Below are 13,911 nucleotides of genomic sequence, written 5' to 3'. Positions count from 1 at the left end.
TTTCTCCCATCAAAATGATGTGCTATTAGTCAGCCTCCAGATGCAACTCCTTAAGACAGATTAATACCAAGTTCATTGTTCCGCTGGAGCTTGAGGAATGGGACAGGTGACGTCAGAGCCAAACACATGTGAAGTGTTCATGAGGCTCAGTAGGAAGTCTCTGCAAAAGATTTACGCACACACTCTGCTAGTCTCTGTGGCACTTGCCTTTCCACAAGCCAGATGAGTCTGCTGAGGCTGGGAGATCTCTGTTTCCTCCACTTGGAAAGGTGAAACACGAGTTTACGGTCTGAAGATTTGGGATGACCATGAACGATACTTTATTCCATTGGCAGAGCTGCTTCTGGGAGAGCCTTCTTCCTAAGAAAAACAGTACAGCCAGGGCATAACCAGGGGAGCTCAGATGAAGGAGGTCAACACTGGGGCTGATAACCCCCAAATGACATGGTGGGGGATGTTTATGGAGTGCACATTAACCCTCTTAGGACAGGAGCTGGTCTTCAGGAAAATCCCTTAAAATTGTCTTTCTTCTCCATTGTCGGGAGACAGTTCTGAAACAAATGAATAAGTGCTAGTCTTTCTCAAATACAACTCTCAAACACTGAGCGATCTGTCAAACTGGACAGAATGTCAAAGAGTTCAAGCGTCCCAGGAGTCTCGCCCCCAGGGTTAGGTTTATATCTCTGGGATGGTAGCCATACCCTGTAAACTATGTTTTTAACACCCTACATTGTGCTCATGTTCCGTGTAGAATGAGTCAGTCACTGTACCCCAAGTTCTGAGAAAGGAGACTTTTCACCCAAGCTTCCTGACAGACCCTTGCGGCACCCACAGGAAGAACTCGAGCTGAATCTGCCTTCTTAGCGCTCCCCAGCCTTGCTCTGAGCAGAACTTGGACCACTCCCAGAAACCACTAGTGATGGAGTGGGACATTTTCCATTTGGAGAGGTGACTTTTATTATTATTACAGGCTTTTGTCAGTATTATAGAAATTGGGGGGAGAAAACGAGAAAGGACTAATCATAAATGCTATTTACCAAACCACATTAGTCAAAATACTGCATTTTAAAACCCCTTAAGTTGTTATACATCATCATATAAGTCATCACCAAATGGTAATACAAATCCTAGAGAGTTATGTTGACAAGGAATTTGTCAGCCGAAGTGCTGGAGAATTTACCTCTGCTCATATATCTGTAGTCATATCCTCCAAAGAAATTAACATATCATAATGCTAATATTTCAAGGTAATGTTTTCTCATGAGGATGCCATATTTTATCCGCTAATATCATCTGTGTAAAAACTATTCAATTACAGTATCAAGCTGTGGATGATTAATATCGATACCAGCATAGCCATGGTGACTTCGCAATGCACGAGAGCTGTACCATCCTCTCTGCAGACAACCCAGGATAAGGAATGAACTCATTTCTTCCAAAGAACTCAAATGTAAGCAAATTTGACATTTTGTCCAAACAGAAAAATCAAGCGAATCATTGAGGGACAGACATCTTTACTGTGATTATAAAGCTTTGAGATTGAACTGAGTCCCAAAGACAGGCCTGGAGTGGCAGACTGGGAAAATCCTGGGCTTGAACTGATAGCATTATAAGCAATAAAAGCACTTGGATATTAGCAGGCTGCAAATGTTTATACCCATGTGATATGCAGCTACCAGAGAAATGTCTCGCTATCTTCCCTGTTGCCTATTTCCTTTAGAGGGGGCACTGGCCTGTAGTTAGATAGGTATGGAACGTCTTCCTCAATCTCTCTCCAGCTTATTTATTTAGACATGACCTCTCACTGAACCCAGAGCTCACCAGTTAAACCAGACTGGCGAGCCCAGAGAGTTCCTTTCCAACACAGAGATTACAACTGCATTCTGTCATGTCTCACTTTTTACCTGGATGCTGATGATCCAACAGATACCTCACTGACTAAGCCATCTCCAATTTTCCGTTACTGCAGTTCATCCGGGAAGTGTATGAGCTATCTGTAGCGTCAGATCTCTAAACTCCAACAACTCAGAAAGTTTCCCAGTGAGGAGGCAGGAGGCTCTGCTTTGCTTTATGGCTACTGGCAACATGACCAGAAATCACCCATCTTGCACAGCTATAGGGCTTGACAAGGTGGCCTCTAGAGCCTTGATTTTTTTTTTTTCAGAAAAATTATAATATGCAAGGTAACTCAGACTCAAAAAAGGACAAAGGAGAGGTCTTCCTTCTCATATGCAGAGCTCGCTACTAAATGTTAAATATGGGGGTTTTGGAATGTGTAAAAGAGAGGCATTAAAAGAGAGGATGGGGAAGGGGGCATGCCAAGGGTGAACAGATTCAGTGGGTGTCCGGCAGGAAGATGGAGGGGCAGAGGAGGCAGGAAGGAGGATCCCAAACAAAGGATAACTGGAAATGTCACGAGGTGAGTTAAAAACATGCAATGAGAGATCTCTCTTTGCTGAGAGGTCTGAGGGATGGCTCAGAACATCAGAATCTGAGGAAACGTTTTTTACCTTCTTATTTCATTGAGAGCCAGCTCTGCAATCCCAGGGTGGAGTCCACCAGTGAAAACTATAGAGCTTCAGACAGACATTTAGTTGTGACTCTTCTTTGTCATGCAGGAATGACACAGTATTATAAGATGTTGTCCCTAGCTTCCTATGCATGTTCTCTTTGGTGGCTTAAATGGGACATGTCCCTCATACACTCAGGAATGTGAGCACTTGCTCCTCAGTGTTGGCACTGTTCTAGTGTTTGCAAGCTTTGTGGTGTGGCTGTGCTGGAGGAAGTGTGTCACTGAGGGTAAGCTTTGAGAGAGTAAAGCCTTGACCCAGTTCATGAAATAGCCTTGAGCCAGTTCCAGTTCATGATCTCTGCTTCCTGACATGAGCTGACAGCTTCTCCCTCCTCCCGCCACGCCTACCACTTGCTTCTATGCCTCCCATCATGTTGGAATTTTATTTTTTTGGAACCATAAACCCAAAGAAACTTTCTTCCATAAGCTGATTGAACATAGTGTTTTGTTACAGCAACATAAAAGTAAGTAAGACATTCTCCTAACTAGAATTGGTGTGTCGGTAAACTACCCATATCTGGTTCTAGTCTAGTCAAAGGTCATACTCTGGTGGGAGATGTAGCTCTGTAGTAGACCATTCATCTAGCATAGAAAAGACCCTGGGTTCAAGCCATAGCACTAAAGGCTGAAAAAAATGCTCATACTTTACTCATTGTATTTATCACCAAGTTTTGATAAACATAGATTAGGTGAAAGCTAATGGATAATATAGAAAATAATTCTTTGGAAGAGACATGAGTGATATCTGAAAGAGTGTAGGGGTGTGGGTATGTACATAGATGTAACTTTCAATGAATAAGTATAAATTAAAAATATATTTTAATCTGAACTAATAATCTCTGCATACACACACACACACACACACACAGATTTCTAAGTGTCTCTACAAAACACTACCTAAGTCTACTGCAAACAAACGCTTCTTGTTCAAATAAAAAGAAAATGCTTTATTGTCAAATACCTTTAAAGTGCTGATTAGAGCACATTAATGAAGAAATAAATCAATAAATAATCATGGTGACAAAATAAGGACAAAGAAAATCTTTTTTCTGAAAAACAATGTTGAAATGAGAATTGGCACAAACGAAAACTAGTCTGTGGAAATAAGTCAGAAATGTCTAACAACTTGAGAAACGGTCATTAAAGAAAAATTCAGAACCGAGAAAGGAGAGACTTCCAGAACTTAGAAAGGATTATCACTTTTGTCAACAACCCTCATGTCACCTATACCACAACACACATGCACATGCTTCAGTTACTTAGTAATTCCTGCAGAATTGGGGAGCTCTGATAATTTCATTTCACTGATAATGAAATCTGTATTGGGGTACAATATAGAAGAAACTCCCATATAGGTATTTTACTACCAAACAAAGAAAAGAATACTGGTATAAAAAGAAATGGAATGCACCATGGTTAGAAAATCTGAGGTTAAGAGATAAAAGAAAGAGTTTAATTTGCTTTATTTTGATATGGTGTGTGTGTGTGTGTGTGTGTGTGTGTGTGTGTGTGTGTGTTTAAAGTGTAAGCAGATTTAAATCACATAAAATGTACTCTTTATCTACAAAAGTGCAAATAAAAATAAAGATAAAACAAAAAACAAAATTTAAGGAACTTCCAAATTGTTCCCCATTATTTAAAATGAAACATTACGAAGGAAATAAAAAAAATATTATCAGCCTTTCCTACCTGTACTCTAAGAATTATTACAATGACCTTGCCAGGCAAGATATATCCATTGTTTAATAACAGCATAAATGTTACAGAGACAACCAATTGCTTTCTTCTTAGCATCAAGTTCCTGTTTCAAAGGGGAGAACTAAGGGCTGGTACAATAAACCTGCTCAAGAGCCCTGTGGCTGAGGGGGCTGGTGTTGCTCTGCTAAAACATGTTTTCCAATGGCATTCTGAATATTCACTTACGTTCTTCCATAAGTGCTGCTTTGAGCCTCATTTATATAAACAGACTGTGGTGAACTGTGGTTAACGCAGACTCACAAATAGTCAAAGTGCCAAGAGGAAGTAACAGTATTGTGTTGGTCCTCAGTGAAGCAGTTGTATTGCTAACTCTGAGGCTCAGGTAATGTAGGCAAAATGGGAAGGGGAAGAATATGAAAGCCAAAGAATGAGAGGTACGACCTAAAAATACATCTTCTGGAATGTATGTTGCCCTTGTTTTCATGAACGTTCTTCCATTGTGGATACCAACATGAGACCTGCACAATATTGGACCCATCAGCCTTTCATCATGAAAGAAGTGGGATGCATGAGGCCCCACCCCTTCCTGACAATCTATTGGCTGTTAATGGCTGCTCAGGAAGGAATGTCAATTCTTCCGTGGAATAGCCAAAGAGAAGCTGTTCTTGTTCCAGTACACAACTTCCTACCTGTGGTTATACAAACAACACAAACCAACCAACCTCAGTGGATACCTTACACACACACACACACACACACACACACACACACACACACACAAACACACAAGGGGGCACATGACAGGTACTTGTTGGGAATTGGGAGGTTTTCAGTGGGAGAAAAAGAAGGACTAAAAGAGGGTAAAGGAGCAAAAAATGACTAAAATCTATAATTACACGTATGAAATTCTCAAAGAATGAAAAAAAAACCCTTCCAGCTACCATGAATGAAAAAAACATAAAATGTAAAAATATAGAAGAGGCAGCTAAAGTGGGCTTTAGGAAAAAAATGTGTAGATTTTAAGTCTTTAAAGGAAAAGAGAGGTCATAGGTCAGTGATTAAGATGACACTGTAACAACCTAGGGCAAGTCATTATGGTGAGTTAGAGTCATAGAAACATAGAAATTATAAAGAAAAAATAAAAATCTGTGAGGTAGAAAACAGAAATTAAAACAAAACATTTGTTCTTTGAAATGACAAAGTTTTGTCTTTTGAAAATTGACAAAATTTTAACTAGAATGTAAAATAAAAATTAGAAATAAAACTAAGAAGCCAGGGGAGGCGTCCCTACTTGTGCTATGAAAATTAGAAAGAATCTGAGTTCACTCTGCTAAAAACTCTAAGCTAACTCTAAGATAACAAAATAAAAAACCTAAGTGAATCGGGCAGTGTTAGTGTAGTGTTGAATTATTTCCAACAGAAACTAAAAATACAATTAGACTCCCTTCTCCCTATTCCCCCCCCCAACTGCAAACATTGAATCTTAAAATATTTTGTTGTTGTTTGTTCTAACAAGCATGTAAGGTCCAGTCGCTGTGGAGAAAACTCTTAAAATACAGTGATAATATTAAGCTTTTAAGCAGGTAGGTACTTTAGGGCAGGTAGAGTTTGACTGGCTTGTGGAGGCAGGAAAAGCTGATTACCATGAGTCACAGTCTACAAATTAATTTTACAGTGAGATCATCATAGCTGTTGTCAAAGGCTGACATGGGCTGGTGTCTCAAAGGTTATAAGGAAACTACAAATTCCTTCAACGCTGCCAGGTCAATTAGCAACACGCTGGAAGATAATTAATGCTTAAAAGCAGAGCTAAAACGCCTATAAATTTACCACATGACCTAGCAATATGGAATCCCTACATATGTATTCAACAAAAATGTCCACATAAACATTTACAAACAAATTTTCTAGTTACATGACTTCTAATGGAAACGACACTAATGCCTGATGACCGATAGAAAGATAAAATAAATGTTTATATAATAGATTAATATTCATTAAATAATAATTTTTATATTATTGAATATAATATAAACAATTATATTGGACTGAAGATGCAGTTCAGTTAGTAGAGTGCTTGCTCAGCATGCTCAGAACCCTAGTCTACTACTTAGCACCCCATAGACTTGGCCTGGTACTGCATAACTGTAACCTTAGTACTGAGGAAGTAGAGGCAAGAGGATCAAAAGTTTAGGGTCATCCTCAGCCATGTACACAGTTCAAGTCCATCCTTGTACACATGTGACTCTGTCTCACAAAAACAAGAATAAAATGCAGTTTAGGTGTATTGGGGTACATGGGGTTAGCTGGGTGAACCGTAATATAGTTAGGCTACCTAAAAAGCTACAAAAGAGAGAGAGAGATCATGTAGGTTGACTTCCTCTAATACCCCCCCCCCCCAATCTAGAAAAGGCGGTCCTACAGAGACAGAGACATGAAGATGCAAAGTTTGTCCATGTGGCAGCAGCCAGGCTTAGACTGGCTTTAAATGTCAGCTCCGGATCATCTGGAATCACTCTCAGTTCTTAAAGTTATCAAAAGTCATCAAAAGCAGTCACTTAAAGTTTGTTGAGAAATATATGTAAATACATAATACATGTTCTATTAATAAAATAACCAGAGAACACCACCAAAGAGAAGGAAGTTTTTGTTTTACATTACAAAGAGGAGAGATTACTAGCTGTTCTCAAACATACCTGTCTCAAACAACAGTATGCAGAGATGTCGGGTGTCGTGTTTTATTTGCTGTGGCTGTGCTCAGCACTTCTGAGATCTCAGCCAGGGCCTGGCACGTGCTGGGCAAGCCCTCTCTCACAGCCTCACACCGCTAGGCCTTAGACACAACTTTGGAAGTTTCCCAGCTCAGACTCTCCCTTTTAAATAGATCTGTGTCCTGTGGGATTGCTTCATTCACTAAAATCTGAGAGAAGTATGTCACCCCCTTGCAGTAAAGTCTGAAAAGGCTTTTGTGAAATTCTCCAAGATTAAAAAGAAAAGTTAAAATTCTGAGGCTATAACATAGTTACATAATTTCTTCTTACCTTTTTCTTTCTCCAAATTCTCCCACATAGCCCTCCTTACTCTTCTTTGAATTAATAGCTTCCTTTATAATAATCATTGTTACATACACATAGATATATGCACATACATATATATCCCTAAATACCTAACTACAACCAGCTCAGTCTGTCTATTGTTAGTTGAATATATGTTTTCAGGGCTGACCATAAGGTACTGAATAACCAATTAGTTATTGGGCTCTTCCCTCATCCAGGGTTTGTAGTTCTTTTCATAGGGTTGAAGCCTCAGGGGCTCTCCCCAGGTCATGTAAACATAATGTTGTCTTGTTAAGCTTATATCTAGTCATCATGTTGATGAGACTTTATAGGTCTAGAGTCAGACACTCCTAGGTAACACAAGATCACCACAAACTCTGTTTTTATAGCTTTTACAATCTTTCCAGTCCATCTTCTTCAATGACCCCTGACCCTTAGGTGTGAGAGTTGCTCAGTGGATGTATCTCCTAACCAGACTTCACACCTGTCCAGTAAGACAGAAATGAGGCCTGGTACTGGAACCCTTGCCAACTACCCAGGACTCGGGCAAGTTAGGGATCTTGGGAGAGAACATACAACCTCCACATTGCTAATTCAGCACAATTCCTAAATACCTGTTCTTAAAACCAACAGATAGGTGTAGCCTTCATCCCCCGCTAAGGAAACTTTGCAACAGATGAGGAGCATTAGAAAAAAAATCACAACTAATCAAAATGGGGAATGGATGCATTTTGATTTTGCCATTAGAAATCATGGGACCTAGCATAGAATGATACAACCTTTGTCCACAGGGACCTCTGAGAAACTAAGCGTCTACTCCTTGGACATAAAGCACAAAGAGAAATGTCTTCATTTCTGAAAGCCATTGAAATTATTGGATACATTGTTACATAGTGTATCCTACCCTCTTCTGAGTCATACCTCCTCCAAATTCACCCAAGTAGTATAAGGAATATCAGAAGCTGGTTTTTCATCTAGGAGCCTCAAACTATGTCTGCATTACTGGCAGCATACTTTTATTACTTGTAAGCAAATTACAACTAACAACCACACACATGCGTGTGCACATGTGCACATACAGACACTTCTTCACATTTAGACAACTTAATTATATCTCTCTGATAAGTCACCAAAAAATATGTGCAATTTGGCATCAGAAGAAAGTAAAATCCTAAGAGCACACATGCCAAGTGTATTGGTTGCATTCTGACACAGATTATATCTTTGGCTCTAAAATAGTCCAGATTCCCAGAGCGTGGCTACACCAAAACAATGTGGGTCAGAGATTCCCTGTGGATCCAGGTGACAGGCAATAATCCTATGTTTGTAAGTCTTACTTGGGGAAAATAGAGCAGAGTAGCTGCGGCTAATGATAGCAGCTAAGCTACACTTGAATCAACAAAATATAAGCCCAGGGAATATTGAGCCAAGTTGCCATACCCAGGGGAGCCAAACAGCTCACCTCCAGAGCAGAGCAGGAATACAGGCAGCACTTAGAGATGTAACAAGCGACCCGAGGGATCCACTAGTGAAATAAAGCCACACATCCACTTTGTCCAAACACACCTATGAATTCAGCTGCATGGTGACAGAGTCCAGTCGCTTACACTACTGCACAATTCAATCAAAATGGACAAATTAGTGGTGCTTAGACTGACTCAAAGGAGCCCGTGCACAAAGTCTGCGAGCTGGAGAATGCCTGTACAAATGAGCATCAGGAGATTGTGTTCTGAAGAAAGTCACAGCAAATAAAGAGATGGATGGGGAGAGAAGGAAAAGGCTGTGCAGTACAGGGACCAGACCTGGGAATGTAATATATGTATCGAAGCAGCAAGAGAGTGGCTTTCCAAATAAATAATTGTTTTAGAAAAAGTTATACACACACACACACACACACACACACACACACACATATATGTATATATATGACACCTCATTTACATAATATATAGTATACACATGCATTGAAACACCATGTGCTGCTCCATTTATTTGGACAACATTTATGTTTATAAGTATATACTTTGAAACAGGGCCAATGGCTCAGCAGGTCAAAACACTTGCTGCCAAGTGTGAGGATCCGAGTTCAATTCCTGTGATCTACATGGTAGAAAGAATAGACTAATTTCCTATGGGTTATCTTCTGACCTACATTTATGTGCTGTGGTATATTCTCCTCAATACATACATATATACATATAAAATACATACACACACATATATTCATAAAATTAAAATGTGTTTAAATTTTAAATTTAACTCTAGAGGTAGGGCCTGTCATGCTCAAGCCTCTGGTACAAGGAAATAAATAAATATTTGATAATTGCCACTCTTGGATGTACCTCTCTAAGAAGAGCTCATCCTACTGCAAGGTTTTGGTGACCAAGGAGCAGTGAAAACTCCTCATTTTATACCAATGCTCTCGGAACCAGAAGGCTCAAACTCAACCTATAATGTTCAACCAGCCAATGACCAAATCTATAGCAGCAGGGAAGACAGGGGAACTGGGAAGCTCAGATCGTATCCAAAGGACAAGTTCAGTCCCTGTGTGCCCTGCTCGCTGAAAACAAAACAACTTTATAAGGTCATCAGAATTTTGTCCTTACCTTTTCAAATTGTATTTATTTTATATCATTAATTTCCTGGAGTGTGTGTGTGTGTGTGTGTGTGTGTGTGTGTGTGTGTGTGTGTGCAACAGTATATGTGGAGAAGTCAGAGGACAGGTTATGGGAGTCAGTTTTCTCCTTCAACTGTGTGGGTTGTAGGGATTGAACTCATGTCATTAGGCTACATAGTAGTTGCAATTATCTGTTGAGCTATCTCACTGGTCTCCCTGGAGACAAAGAGTTGGCTGTTGTATTACCTTCTGTTTATGAGGGTGCTAAAGACAACGAATGCACCAAGGCAGGTCCTCAAATGCATGGCTGAACACTCTTGGCCATGTGGTCGTACCTGGCCCACCTGTCTGCTTTACTATCTTCAGCAGTAACATGGGAGTAACCTCTCTCTGCCTCAGTGTCTTTCTTGTTGATAATTCATAAATAACACAAACTGATTTTGGTTCTTGGTTCCAAGGGTGGTAAATTCAAGTTCAGCTGCCACATCTATTAAGGCTGGCCTGCTTCTCCAGGCACAGAGGAAAAGCAGAAGGAAAGATGGAACAGGCAGAAAAGAGAACTTGTATGTTATAGTAAAGGTAGGAGCCGTGCTCACTTTATACTCATACGCTCTGAAAGCAATCAGCCCTGTCCTGTGCAAACTATTTTAATCTCTTCCCAATACAAAGCCCCTCTTATAGGGCACATCACTCTTTTAACATCATTACACTGAAGGCTAAGGTTTAGCATGAACTTGCGAGAATAAAAGCTATACTCCAACCCTGAAGACAATACAAAGTTGCTTCAAAGACTGTATAAAATGAGCGGCATGAAGAAGTCAGGACTCTGCTCTGGGCAAGAGGCATCATGTCAGAGTAGCAGCAGTACCAGCAAATACTGTTTATATAGAGGATGCTGGGTGAAGGAGATGGTTCAGCAGAGACATTGCTGTCTGCCTAATCATGCGGACCTGAGTTCAAATTCCCAGCGCTCTCGGAAAAGACAGGTGTGACTGAATACACAGTCAATGCTAGAGTTTAGGAGGTAGAGACAAGGGGACCCCAGGGGCTCACTGACCAGTCAGCCTAGTTAAATTGGAAAGCTCTAATTTTAGAGAGAGACCTTGTTTCAAGGGATAAAGTGGAAACTGATTAAGAATAGCATGTAACATAGATTTCGGACACACATGCACACGCTGACCACCAACAGTAGTGCCACGCAATTGTCCTTGGGGAATCCGAGTGCATTGGAATAAATGCTGAAACTCACACCTCCTCCAGCTTCCTGTGGATTCTTAGTGAGGAGCAAATCTTTGCATTGTTTCTCTAAATGAGGTGCCTGCTCTCCAGGGAGCTTCAAAAAACAGTTAAGGCCAATTCAAGGAAAAGGCCGGAAGATGTGACATGTCTCCGATGGAGTTGATATCTCTTGATAAAACAAATGCACGAGGACAGCCATGGGGGAGGTAATAAGATGAGTAAAGGATTTGGCTTCAGCCATTCGATCTGAATCAACAGAGACTGCACATTTCAAAGGAAAGAAAGAAAGAAAAGAGAGGAAGGAGGGAGAGAGGGATGAAAGAAAGAAAAGAAGAAAGGAAGGTAAGAACATGGGAGGAAAAGGAAGAAAGGGGAAAGACAGAAAGATGAAAGGAAAAGAAATTGCAATGATTATCCTAAGCCCGTTTTGAGGAGACTGTAAAACGTAACTGAACTGAAATCAGTCTGCAAAGAGCACGCAGAACACTAAGTAGAACAGTGTTCTGCAAGTGGGAAATCAATTAGCCTAGGGTTTGGCATTTCCACTGGGTTTCATAATCCCGTGTGCTGTTGGAAACAGTCTCAGGATTTCCTCTTAAGTCATAATACCCTGACATCTCGGGGCTCCTGCCTGGCTTGTAAGTTCCCAGTGTAATTGGCCACTTGATCTTTGAGTAGTGACACCTGGATTCATGGAGGGCAAACAATGTCATTAGGAGGAAAGTGCCTACTTTGGTTCAGCATTCACTTATTCAGCTAAAACATACGGTTGCTTCCCAATAAGGCATGGCAGAACCGCAGTGGACCACATTCTCAAGGGTTCTATAAAATTCTCCTTCCAGAATGAAGAAAGTATTTTAATTATAGACTAATGCATTAGTTCATTACTTAACACTTTTAATTGTGAACAAGTAGCAGATCCAAGTGTTTCCTTTATTCCAATAGCTTACTGGGGCATATTACAACTTATCTTTTGCCTTTGCTTTTGGTTTGAGAGAGACTGTTTCTACAAATTCAGTCTAATCTCAAACTCAGGACTTCTCCAACCCCCAGCTTGAGTTTGCAGATTATAGACAGGTGAATCACAGACACACAGCAGCATTTTAAATGTGTGTCTTTCAGATGGGTGGTCTGGAAGGATGCTTAACAAACTCTAAACTTTCCAGAACTCATTGTCTAACAGCTTCGGATTCTTAGTTATCAACTTCTTTCAGTACCAGGTACACTCATGACATACTTACTTTTGCCTCAGTTCAACCCCAGGAGCTCAGCAGAGATTGACCAGCCATACAAGAAAGTTCAAAATCAAAGCCTGAGAAACTGAACCTTTCTGTGTGTGCACAACGCCCTGTGTGAAAATTCTATATCTGACTCCACGTGGTTAATCACAGTCAGAGCAGACACTGCAAATGACACTGCACAAAACCGCTTTTAGGCTGCATCGAGAAGATGCATGCAAAGTATAAGCAAACTCAATGCCTAGAATATCTCCCATCCTCAAGGTATCTCTTTAATCTGCACAAATATTTCCAAATCTGAAGGAAAAAAAATCCCCAATGTCCAAGCAGATTCATTTCAAGCATTTCCGAAAAAGACTCCTGCATTGATTTTTCTCCACTTATGATACTAGAGCATCAAGCACCAAATGAAAGGCAAATGAAATGGTTAGATATGGCTGCATAGAGGAGGCTGATGTAGACACACTGCTGAATTCAGCTTCCAATCCATGACCTTCCCATTACCCACTGCTTTCTGCTCTCAACCACACACATGGACGGTAGTATCTGGGCATGGAAAGGGCTGAAAGAAATGACAGGGACAAGCAACAAGGTCCTCCTAGCCTCTCACTGGTGCTACCTGCTCTCCTGGGTTACCTGCATAGCATGCAAGAGACACTGGGGAGGGATCTACACAATTACAGCCTGTTCCTGCAGTCTGCTTGTCCGTCACAATATCAACCAGAAAGTGTGACCAAGCCCCCACCCCAAGCCTCTCAACCTCATGCCTGATTTTCTGATACAAAACAACCTAAAGATTGCTGTTCCCTGTCCGCTCATTGTAATTTCTGCTCTGTAGCATGGTTTATCACTGGGAGGCACGGAGAAGGCTCAGTCTCAGCCGTTCTCCCTGCGACTCTCCATTATCAAATATACTCCGAGTTCCCACTACTGGCTGCTTGGGGAGATGTTGACTGATTTCTTCGGCTTAAATCTGCAGCACTTCAAAAGGCTGTTCTGCCTTGACTAGAGCTGATGCTTGGCACCACGCCACAACCAGGGAGCTGAGATTTGCTCTGGAGTCCCAATGCAATCATGTACTGTCTGACTCTCGGTGCTCCCAGGTTCGTAAAGTGTTTTCAAAACTCCTCTGTGTCGTCAAAATGACAATTGACTCAAACTATCCGGAGCCATTCAGGTGCTCAGAAATTCGGTCTAGCAAAGGGATTGCAGAGGAAGAGAAAGGCCTAGCCAGCAAAAGCTTGCTGTGAAGGAGAGCCGGGAGCTCACCTGTCTGCGGGACTAGGCTTTTCAAGCCTTCGACAGTGTTAGGAGTCCTCCAAGGACACCATGTGCCTCAACACCTGGAGATTTCCTAATCGGTTGTATTCATTTTTTTTTTCTTGTTATGGTAAACCACCTGACAAAGGCAACTTAGGGAGGAAGGCTTGGCCTGGGTTCAGGGCTTTGAAAAAATAATACCCATCATGGCAGGGAAATAAAGTGTGATAA

The sequence above is a fragment of the Micromys minutus genome (assembly GCF_963924665.1).
Source record: "Micromys minutus genome assembly, chromosome: 3".
Taxonomy (NCBI): domain Eukaryota; kingdom Metazoa; phylum Chordata; class Mammalia; order Rodentia; family Muridae; genus Micromys; species Micromys minutus.
Note: the sequence above shows the minus strand (reverse complement) of the source record.